The 12,340-nt window shown below is 41.2% G+C and overlaps 1 pseudogene; it reads left to right on the forward strand.

Moving 5' to 3' along the window:
- The first annotated feature begins 2,881 nt into the window (after positions 1 to 2,881).
- On the forward strand, positions 2,882 to 4,559 carry LOC118729574 (annotated as a pseudogene).
- Positions 4,560 to 12,340: the final 7,781 nt, after the last annotated feature.

Below are 12,340 nucleotides of genomic sequence, written 5' to 3' on the forward strand. Positions count from 1 at the left end.
AAGCAGGAAGATTTATTCCAAGGTAAGGGGAGGCTCTGAGAGAGAGGTCAGGAAACTTTCTGTGTGAAAGGTCCGATGTCAATACTGTAGGATGTGCTGTCCATGCAGTCACAGCACAACTGCTCAACACAGCCATTGCAGCATGAAAGCTGCCATACACCACAATGAATTGAGACAAATATGAAGGAGCAAGGCTGTGTCTCAATAAAAATGTATTTATGGTTACTTACATTTGAATTTCATATGATTTTCATGTGTCACAAAAAGATATTCCTTTTTTTCATATTTTCCAGCCACTTACAAAGGTAAAAAAGAAACATACATGACTCCCAGGCTATACAACTGAAAGCAGGGCACCTGGTCCGTAGGTTGCCTGCCTTAATCCAAGACAGTCACTGTCAGACATTGGGGGGCTAGCCAGAGGGCACAGTGACACCTCGCTCCTCATCCTGGAGCAGAGCGAAGTAGGACAAGAGCACAGGGAGAGTGCTTGTCTTCCGGAGGCTGGGACTGTGAGAGTAAGGCCAGGGCCTGCTTCTGAGCTGGAGCTCCCGCAGGCAGAGCCCTTGGTGAGGCAGCCCCTGTCCCCGGAGGGACAGGACTAGTTTGTTCTTGTAACCAGCTCTCAACAACACTGTATTTCTATAAAACTGTGCCTCCCAGACTCCAGCTCTCTCTGTAGTAATGTAAACTGTAGCAACAGGGTTATGGCAATATTTGGGACGGAGGGAGCCTTTTCATGTGGTTTTCTTGGGGTGTTCATTTAGAATTTCCATTATTGTTGGTATAAATTTTTAAAAAGAGATTACTCAGATGAAAAACAATTAAGCGCTGATAACAAGGGAGACTGCAGCATGTCTGTCCTGGGATCTTTAAAACTATGATCCACACCATCTGGTTTGGAGGTTTGAAGGAGTGCCCTGCCTGCCCCAAGAGCCCCGGTGGGTTTACTGGGCTCCATAATTCCAGGGAACAAAAGGAGACAGATGCCACAGGGATGTCTGGCTCTTCTTTCCTTTCCTCCCACAACAGAGAGAGTAGAGATTAACTCCAAAATCCCCATGTAACATGGACTCCGCAGTCGAAGAAGCATCCTTTGGAATGGCATCTCCCTGGATAAGGGACCACCAAACCTGCACACTCATGCTGCAATAATGCCAGTTGTTTGAGCTGTTGTCACTGCTACTAGTAAAAGGTATTTGAAGAGAAAAAAAGTTTCTCAATAAGACAAGGAATTTGATGGAAAAGACTTGTGATAAACAAGGTGGTAATTTTTTTCCCCCTAAAAAAAAAAGGGGGGTGTATATAGTTGATAAATTGTCCTGGGCTTCTGACCTGTGGTCAAAGAGACACCCTGCCAACTTCTGCAGGTCACAGCTCTCTTTGCATTGGGTGGCTATTGGGTGTCTCAGCTGAGTATAAGTTGGGCCATTTTCCCTTCACCCTCTGCGTTTTCCCTGTCACAGGGATTCTAGAAATCATAACGTAATGGCAAATTGTGTTGATGTCAAAGAGCAAAATTCAGTGTGGTTTGCTCTTCCGGGCTGACTTCAACTACTGCTTAAAAAGAGGCAACAACTCTTGTCTTCCAAATTAGATTATATAACTGATTTTTACAAAAAACACAGAGATCGATCTTATGGAAGAGTCTCTGTATTCCGAAATTTTTTTTCTGGCCATCATCTTTTCATGAATAACTTTTCTCCTGTGGCACCCAGTAGAAGAGTGTGGTTCTGTGACGCTTTTCAGGTGCACAGAGAAGTTACTAACAGAGTGGCAGTAGAGGTGCTGCGAGGCCTGCTCAGTGACTGGCCAGCCGAGAACGGAGTTTTCATTCCCTCACTCCCTTCTATCTTGGCAGAATGTGTGCTTTACATTTGCCAGAAATAGACTGGCCAATATTTCAGCTTCCCCGGATTTCCTTCTCTCCAGTGTAGTATCGATAATGAAGAAAAGATGATAGAAAAATAACAGCATCACTTTTTACAGTCATCAGCATACAAGAGCACTTACTGCACACCTGGTTCCTTGCATTCCTGTCCCCTTCCCCCAACAACAGCCCAAGGAGGCCTTATTCAATCAGGTTTGCAGCCCTGTAAACTAAGCTGCAGGAAGTGGGCTCAGACTTCTGGGATAAGTGGAGCCTGGCCCCAAGCCCAGGCCTCTTGGCCTCCAGCGCCTCACTCACTCTCTCCAACGTTCAGCCAGGCCACCCTACGTAACAGGCCAACCACGAATTTTCCATGGCCCACCCTCTAGCACATCCACTTGCCTCTTTATACAAACCTCTTCACCCTCTTTCAAAATTGTTACTCTTTATTGTGATGGCATGATGACCTTTAAGAAAAAATTTCAAATATAGGTGTCTACTTCGTTTTTAGTTTTTAGTTTCTACTTCCTTCCAGTCTTCATCTATGTGGATTTAACCAGCATATCATTTTAAATGCTAAAAATTCTATATCTTTCTTTTTGCACTTACCATTATATTATGAACATTCAGATGTTTCTACATAATCTTTATAATTACTAATTTAACAATTGAATAAAATTCCATCAAATTTATCTAGCCCAATTTTTAAAATAATTTCCCATATGTTGAATTGTTTATAACGTTTTCCTAATATAAAAAATGGTACAATAAATTTTCTTCATGTGTATATGTGTTTTCCCTTCACTGAAAGTTTTCTTTAGGCTAAGTTCCCAAAAGTATAATTACTGGACCAAAGGGCTTGAATATAAGTATTTTTATTTGAGAGAGGGAAAGAGAAAGAAACATCAATAGGTTGCTTCCCGCACATACCCCAACCGGTCTGGAACTTGAAACTTGGGTGTGTACCGGATTTGTGCCTGACCTTGAAGGCAACCTGCAACCTTTTGGCGTATGGGGCAATGCTCCAATCAACGGAACCACACCAACCCGGGTATGAATATTTTATGTATGACCATCTTTGTTACATCCTGATCACATACATACGACTTCAACATTCTTCTTCTCATCTTCTGAGCATAACTGGGGTGAGACCAATTCAATTAATCTCTTCAATTCTCTTACAACTGAGTGATCATTGGGTTAGCGTGACTTCTTCAAAAGTCCTTGTGTTTCCTATTTAAATACCAAATCAGAAAGAGAAAGGATAACTTCTCAGTGATGGCAAGAGTGTGAGGATATACACTCACTAATAAATAGGACCTCTCTGGAAGGTAATTTGTAGGAAAAGCTCAAAAATATATATGTGTTCCATTCGACTTTAATAATTTATCCTAAAGGAGGAGAGCCAATGATAGGTACAAAGATTTCGCTACAAACATATTCTGTATAGCATTTTTATAATAGCAAAAACAAAAATAAACTTATGTCCAAGGAATTGGCTTAGAAATTATGACATCTTTTTAATGGGAAACTATGCAACCCTTTAAAATTATAATTGTAGGTAATATAACATATTGACATAAACAGGCTCACAATATATTTAACAAAGAAGCAAGTCCAGTTTGATGGGTAGTAGGAGCAGAGAGCGGACGCCAGAGAGCCCTGAGCAGCCCCACAACCCGGAGGAGCCACAACGCCCCAGGCACCATCACTGCAACCAGGAGAGCGAGGCCTGGACCAGCAGCCGCCGCAGCCCCGCCCTCAGCGCTGCCCACACCAGGCCGGCCCCGCAGCGGCGCAGGGAGCAGCGGTTGCAGGAGCAGCGGCCTCACCTGCCGGCAGGGACAAGAAGGTCATCGCAAGGAAGGTTTGGGGGACAGTAAAATGGTTCCATGTAAGAAACGGATATGGCTTCATCAACAGGAATGACACCAAGGTAGGTATATCTGCTCACCAGACTGCCATAAAGAAAAATAACCCCAGGAAGTCCCTTCGCAGTGCAGGAGATGGAGAGACTGGAAGGTGATGTTGTTAAGGAGAAAAGGGTGCGGAGGCAGCAAATGTTACAGGCCGCGGGGGAGTTCCAGAACAAGCAGTGACTGCAGCAGACGGAGTCATTATAGACGCTCTTCACATGGCAGGGGTCCTCCACGCAATTACCTGCGGAATTACAAAATGGTGAGGTGGAGGAAAGAATGAGGGATCCTAGAGGGCTCCTGAAGGCCAGGCCCACAGCACCGGCCCTATTGCAGGCATCCGTCCCCACCTTCCTACATGCAGAGACCTATGGGCGTGGACCACAGCATCCCAACCCTCTTGTGCAAGGATAAGGGATGGAGGTGCTGACAACCAGGGTGCGGAGAACAAGGCAGACTGAGTCAGAATATGTTTCGGGGCTATAGGCCACGATTCCGCAGGGGCCCTCCCCGCCAAAGATAGCGTAGAGAGGACGGCAGGGAAGAAGATAAGGAAAATCAAGGAGATGAGACCCAAGATCTGCAGCCACCTCAAGGTAGGTATGTGGCAACTTTGATTACTGACGCAGACACCCAGGAAACCATAACCACAAGACGGCAAAGACATAAAAGCCAATCCACCAGCAGAAAATTCATCAGCTCCCCAAGCTGAGCAGGGCAGGGCTGAGGGGGGGAAAAAGCCAGTTTACCATCTCTACCATCATCTGGTTTAGTCATCTAACAAGAATATGAAATCCCAGCAGTAAAAAATGAACAAAAAGATTGGAGGTGTTTGCTTTTTGCCCGTTGATCAGATAGCTAGAACTATCTGCATTATGTACGCAGCATGGGGTTTTTATTATTTTATCTAAAGACATCTCTTTTTGGTAATGACAAACTGTGTTTTTAAAGGGGGGGGGGGAGCCCGTTTTTTCTCAATTCAGCTTTAAAGGTTTTTAAATTGTTTCAGGTCAAGTTGAGATTTTTAAGAATCTTATTTTTAATTTGTAATGAAAGTTTATAATTTGATTTTTTCAAAAAGTCAACAAAGTGTAAGCACCTGTTAATAAAGGTCTTAAATAATGTCTTTTTTTTGTATAAAACAACAACAACACAAAAAAAAGAAACAAGTCACAAAATAGCACTTATTACATTACCTACTTTTGAAAATAGATAGAAATATGGAGACACTCCACTTGTTAACAGTATTTCTATTACTTTTAGTTTTTTAAATATATTTTATTGAATTTTTTTTACAGAGAGGAAGAGAGTTAGAAACATCGATGAAAGAGAATCATCGATTAGCTGCCTCTTGCACACCCTGTACTGGGGACGTGCTCACAACCAAGGTACATGCCCTTGACCAGAATCGAACCTCGGACCTTTCAGTCTGCAGGCCGACTCTCTATCCATCAAGCCAAACTGGTTTCAGCTATTACTTTTCATTTTTTACACCACAGACATCATTGCTTTTGTAATAAGTAAACACAAAGTTGGTGTTTTGCTTTTTTATTTTTGTTTTTTCTTATTTAGGCCAGTTTCTAAAATAGGTACAAAAATAGTTTTCTACAATCCATCCAGTTTGGACATGGACAAAATGAGCTGTCTGCACCCTCTACTAGATTTTATGTGTACTTATCACCCTATATCCAATAACATGTGTACAGCAAAAGAAGTGACAATGTCCCTGTCCTTAATCAGGAAACTGGACATCCCCTCCTGCAGAAGTAATGAGAGGGAATGTAAGGCTGGCAGGCAACAGAGATGGTTTTCTCTCAGTGCATCAGTTACCTAGTGCTGCATAACAAACATCCCTCAGGCTTAGTAGCTTAAAACAATAAGCATGCATGATCAAACACAGTTTCTGTCAGTTGGAAATATTGGAGCAATTTCACTGAATGGCTCTGGCTCGGGCCTCTTGTGAGATTGTAGTCAAGCAGTTATCTGGAGACTAAACGAAGGCAGAAGGATTCCTCCCCAGGTGCACTCACATCATTGTTGTGGCCTCACTCAATTATTGGCTAAAGACTTCAGTATCTTGTCTCAGGAGCCTCTTCATCAACTGTCTGAGTATCCTTGCAACATGACAGCTGGCTTCCTGAATGAGTGATTCAAGAGAAAGGTAAAGGTAAAGTACCTGACCTGAAAACCAGTGTTTTGGGGTTTTTTTTGTTTTGTTTTGCTTTTGTTTTTTACTTTCAATAATATAAATAAAGAGCTACCAATGACATTCAATTAAAGGTACCAGGTCCTATACAATGAACTTCCATTTCATTATGCTTTGCTTTACTAGAAGCTTTTTCAGATTTTCTTGCCAACTATTTCAAAAAAGATTATCAATTTATTGTGCTTAGATGCAGATACTACACACCTCAAAAGGTGTTGTTTTTCCCATGTCTGAGCCTATGTGCATTTCTTTTTTTTTTTTTTTAATTGATTTTTTACAGAGAGGAAGGGAGAGAGATAGAGAGCTAGAAACATCGATGAGAGAGAAACATCGACCAGCTGCCTCCTGCACACCCCCCAACGGGGATGTGCCCGCAACCAATGTACATGCCCTTGACCGGAATCAAACCCGGGACCTTTTAGTCCGCAGACCGACGCTCTACCACTGAGCCAAACCGGCTTCGGCCCTATGTGCATTTCTTATCTGTCTGAGCCCATGTGTAATGTGAGTGCCTCTGTCACTGACTTGCTCTGAGTCTTACTCTGGTTATAATTCTCAAGGCACCTTTGACCAAATATAGTTTACTACTCAGTTGCCTGGAGGTAAGAGGAATTGTGGTCCCTCAAACCTAACGTCAGGGTGATAAACCCTCAAAACCACCTTCACCTGTTTCATTCCAAAACATGTCATACCACAACTTCTCGGGTTCTGGCCCCTACAGTGCAGGCCATGCCATCTGCCTGCCCAATTCCCCACACCTGCCCCAACACCACACTGCTTTTCCCTTCCTTGCCTCCAACTCACTTTTAAATTATTGACAATAAGTATGACTGACTATCTATATATACTCTCCCCTAAATTCTGGAAATTCATCAAAAATATCAGTGTAATGAAGAGAGTAGAATTTTAGGAAGAAGAATTAGTGTGCTCTTTTATAGTCTTCTAGTGACTTTACTGTAAGAATGTTTTATATCCTCAAGGCTTATAGAAGTATATTTACTAAATTTGTGAATAAATGAATGAAGAGTTGGAGGAGGATGATTGTAAGCCTACTAGCCCAGTTGGGCAAAACAAAAAATTTACAACTCTATGATGTTGCACTCAACCCTTGCCACATCAAAAGTAATAATAATAAAATTCTAGCCTGTGAAATTATGCAGGCTGGGGACCCACAATAGTTTCATTGTGTTGTTTGTATTTCTAGGACCATGACTTTTCTCCTGCCTCTTGAGGTCAGAAGACCAACTAATGCATATCAATCCTAAGATGATCACATAACCACAACCTACTACTATATTTGCATTGGGAAACTTGAGTCACGTAACAAGAGATAGAGAACTTTACAGATGAGATACAGCATGTGTTTAGAAGTAGAAGTCTTATATTGTGGGGAAACTTTACCTGCTTACAGATTTGACATAGATCAGGATAAATCCAGGGGTCCAATGGTGGGCTCTCTATCCTGATAACTATGGTAATGTCCACTAGCAGGATAGCATGGTGTATCAACTCTGTATTGACTGGAACTCTCCCAGTGGCCCCAACCTAGCTTAAATAAGGGACTTAGAGGTGAGGCTTTGAATTCTTTCTCTCCATCTTTGTCTCTGCTTTTCTCTCTGTGTGTATCTCATTTTCTCCTCCTATGGAGAGCTTTCTCATACAACAGTGGACCTTGGAACTTACCTTGCTGGGTTCACAGTTGAGTGACTGTGACCAGAAAAGAAAGGGTTCTTCTGGGGATATCCTAAGTTAGGGCTCTGTTGGGTGGCAGGTCTAACTCTAATCTCTAGCCAAGAGGCCAGCTGTGTTTACTGTGACTCTCTAAGCTTCACTCCTCAGTTGTAAAATAGGGATAATATTAGATCAACTGCAAAATGTTGTGAGTTAAATAATTGTAATGAGATAATGCATATAAAGCACTAAATTTCATATCTGGCATATATTCAATGTTCAGAAAGACTATTATCTGTTTTGGCAATGATTAATGCTCTATGATCTGGTCAACATAGAGGCCAAATCACAGTATCTGGTATTCTATTTGTATCTGAATGGTACAATCTTCTGCTCTTGTCAACACTTCCCTATTCCTACAGTCAGACTGGAATTGTGTTGAATTAATGTAAATAAAATACTATTAAATTATGCTTACAAAAAGGTGTGGAAGGGTCAACAATGATCAAAACCAGAATCATACAATTTAGGACTTAAAAGAACTCCTTGGTATTTCAGATAATAAAACTGCACATTTACCCAGCTAGATAGAAGCAAAATATGAATTAGTGCCTAAGATCCTATTGTCACAAAGAGAAAACACACTGGATTTGCTGGCTGACAGCAAGCTAGGCTCAGCTCTTATTGACATGCTTCAGGGCCTCTGCTTCTTCCATAAATAAAATGGGAGAATGCTCTTTCCCTCCTTCTCCCACACTGAGGTGTGACAAGGCTTCCTGAGGCACTGCTGCCCAAATGCTTTGAGCTGGGCTAATAAAAGGCTCTGTGGAGGCTCAACTTCAGCACTTAGCCCTTCATAGCATGTGTTTGAAAAGAGATTGGCTGGCACTTCAGAGAACTACTGAGAGAAACAGAGACACTAAATCCGTGGTCGGGCAAACTGTGGCTTGTGAACCACATTTGGCACTTTGGCCCCTTGAGTGTGGTGCTTCCACAAAATACCACGGCCTGAGCAAGTCTACTTTGAAGAAGTGGTGTTAGAAGATGTTTAAGTTTAAAAAATTTGGCTCTCAAAAGAAATTTCAATCGCAGTACTGTTGATATTTGGCTCTGTTGACTAATGGGTTTGCCGACCACTGCACTAAATCATCTTCTTAAAAACAGATTAAATCAGAACAGAAACGTTTGCCCAGTTACAGCCTTGTCTTAGTAAAACCTCAGGCCCAATCACTTTTTTCCAAGGACTACCCGTGGTAACTGATTACCTACCCACACCACATTTTCTTTTAACTTTTCTATCAACTCTTCAAAACAAGCATCGCCTCATTCCACTGAGGTATCATCCTTTTGTCACCACAGTTTGAAAGTTAATAGTTAGAAAATGCAAATGGGGATAGATTAGCATTGTGATAACAATATATGAGTAATATGTCAATTATATCTGAATAAAACTGCAGGAAAAAATATCTCAATATATGAAGAAAGGTAGTTGTAGATGCTATAGAGCAGCAAGTTAAAAATAAGTTTTTAAAAATATATATATATATATATACTAAGATGACAAATAATTAAAAGGCATTAACTTAAAGGTATACTAGGACCAGCTTTTCTAAGCTTATGAGAAATTATTGTTAAATTTTAGGAACTGTTCAAGTCAGCTGTTAAATATAATTATTTCAAAAACTAAATTATATAAGCTTACAATTATAAAAATTATATTACAAACAAAGATAATCAATTCTTAAAACTTGTCACTTCATAATATTCTTTTTTAAAATAAATCTGTAGACAGTTTATTTTATTTTTTAAATATTTGTATTGATTTCAGAGAGGAAGGGAGAGTGAGAGAGAGATAGAAACATCAATGATGAGAGAGAATCACTGATTGGCTGCCTCCTGCACACCCCTCACTGGGGACTGAGCCCACATCCAGGCATATGCCCTTGACTGGAAAAGAACCCAGGACCCTTCGGTCCACAAGCCAACACCCTACCACTGACCCAAATCAACTAGGGATATAATATTCTTTTGAGGTTATTTATGTTTAATGCTTATATTTTTACTATCTCCGGGTGGAAATATTATTTAATGATGTGCTTCTCATTTGTATGTTCAGTAATGTCCTTCTGGTAGCTTGAAATTAGCCAAAGTAGGAATATTTGCACCACAGAAATTGGACTGCTATAGATCAAGTCTCCCTCCTTCCTACAAAACCTGCTTGTCAAACATTTATCAGCACACCACAGTCTGGAACTATAAGGACAAAAAGAAAACAGGAACAAAGACAATAGCAGACAAAAAAAAAAAAAAAAAAAAAAAAAAAAAAAAAAAAAAAAAAAAAGTCAATGTTATTCTGGAGTCTACAAAAGCAGGTGAATGAGAGGTAATTAATTTAACAGAGAAGATAAAGCCAAAATGTGAGCCCATAGGAATGGGGTGAGAGAAGCCTGTAAGAGGCAAACCAGCCACACCACAGAACCTTAGGAACAAATAGAAATTGGTTCCCTCTGTGCAGAGATGCAGGTGTATTGAATATTTGTACCAGAAACAATAAGACTCCCACTCTTCTTTCTACACCTGTGCAGCCAGGCCACTGCCCCTGCCCCGCCCTAGGAGAGAGAGTCAAATCAGAGCTGATCTGGACAATTGAAAACTGGTATGTGACAAGCTGCCAAAACAGGATTAAGTGACAGTATGCAGTTTGGACTGAGACATTGTCTCCTTCACCCTCTTGGCTCCCAGAATGCCAGCAGTGAGGCTTAAGATGAAATGATTTCCTCTCTAGATAAGCTGACTGGTCCAAAGGAAAAGACATACAGATACTGGCTTAAGCAGCATCCCCCAATGAAACATCTAGATCACTTCAGAATTACCAACAGTGGGTTCCCATTGATCAACAAGTGTGTCACACACACATCACTCTAAGCCAGCCGTAAATCACCAGATATTGGAGGGAAGCCTCTAACATAAAAAGAAATTATTCTCAAAGTTCTCAATCCATAATAACTATCGCGTGCAAGAGCAGAATAAAGATGTTTACAAGGTCTCCAAACATGGACCTGCCATGAGCCCTTTCAAAGAAAGCTACTGGAGGATGTGCTCAACAAAACCAGGAATTAGCCCTGGCAGGTGTGGCTCAGTTGTTGGGCATTCTCCCATGCACCGAAGCATTTCCAGTTTGATTCCTGTCAGGACATCTGCCCAGGTTGCAAGCTCGATCCCCAGTAGGAGGCAGCCATCAATGTCTAGCACATGGATGTTTCTTTCTCTCCCTCCTTCTTCCTTACTCTCTCTAAAAAAAAAAAAAATCAATTACAAAAACAAAACAGGAATTAAGCTAGAGAAAGATAGCAGCTCCAACATAGGAGAATCCAGCACAGGAGAGAAGGAATGAGAATTCCCAGGGGATGCTGAAAGGAAACTGAGATGGTGACTGCAGCGGGCTATGGACAAACCAACCCCGAGGTCCAGCAAGAAAAAAGCTCCTGGAGGACATCCCCATGGGAGGAACACAACTGAGAGAGTGCCAATGTGTTCCTCACACTGAGGAGAACTTGGGCAAATTACTCACAAATACCCAAAAACTACACAATGAAATAAGCAAGGCAATTATTAACTCCAAAGAAGGAGATGTACAAGAGCAGAAATGTCATTATAGTACATTGTGAGCAATACTAACATAGTCAAAATAATGTGCATATTGATCTGATCAGGGATTCAATCAGAATTCACGATGTCTGAAAGTTTTCAATTCTGCTCTTTCCATGAGAGATTCACAGTGAATGAGAATATACATATAACCATTAATATATTTTACTGGTCACAGCAGATGCCTTCTTGCCTCAGTGGAAGTCATTTTTCAGAAGTAATTCCCAAGCTTTAAGAGGTGGAGAGTAGTGCTCAGGGTCAGAAGGTAATGGCCAGAGGGCCAAATTGGCAGGAGAGTGGGTTTGTGGTCCACCATCTGAGATGGTAGTGGAGAGAGAGAAACATCAATTTGCTGCTCCATTCATCCATTAACTCATTGGTTGCTTTTTGCATGTGCCCTGACCAGAGACTGAACTCATTCAGACCATGCTCCAACTAACCCTATCCAGCAAGGGCCTCCAGAGAATATTATAAACACTGTACACCCATTATCCAAAATAGACTATTGACATCATGATTTATTTGCTTCCTCATTTTTAAAAAAGATAAAATAATAGAGATAAAAGTTGAACTTATCTGTCTTCTACTCTCACACCCATTACTTTTTTAGCTTCCCCAAAGGTAACTAGTATAATTAGCTGTTTTCTTATTCTCTAAGTCCATTAAAAAATGAGTATTCACAAACTAAAAGTATTGAATAACTTCATTTTGTTTTTTCAAATGAACATAAGTGGCTTTATGCTTTTCAGAAGGTTGGAGGATGAAGCCCCATTATTTCTGCTCTGACTGTTGAAGTCCTAACTGCTGGTTCTTGTGAGTGTGACATCTAAGAGGCAGATGTTATCACCCCATTTACTGATGAAAAATGGAGGCTCAGGGGAGTTGAGTGGATTGCCCAATGTTAGGGGTGAAGCCACCTATAAAAATAAAAGCATAATATGCTAATTAGGCCAGACGTCCTTCCGGACTACCTTTTGGACGAAGCTGGGGCTGTGAGGGAAGCCCGGGTTTCAGGTGCCAGTGGGAAGC

The sequence above is a fragment of the Pipistrellus kuhlii genome, unplaced genomic scaffold, assembly GCF_014108245.1.
Source record: "Pipistrellus kuhlii isolate mPipKuh1 unplaced genomic scaffold, mPipKuh1.p scaffold_m20_p_3, whole genome shotgun sequence".
In the NCBI taxonomy this organism is placed as follows: domain Eukaryota; kingdom Metazoa; phylum Chordata; class Mammalia; order Chiroptera; family Vespertilionidae; genus Pipistrellus; species Pipistrellus kuhlii.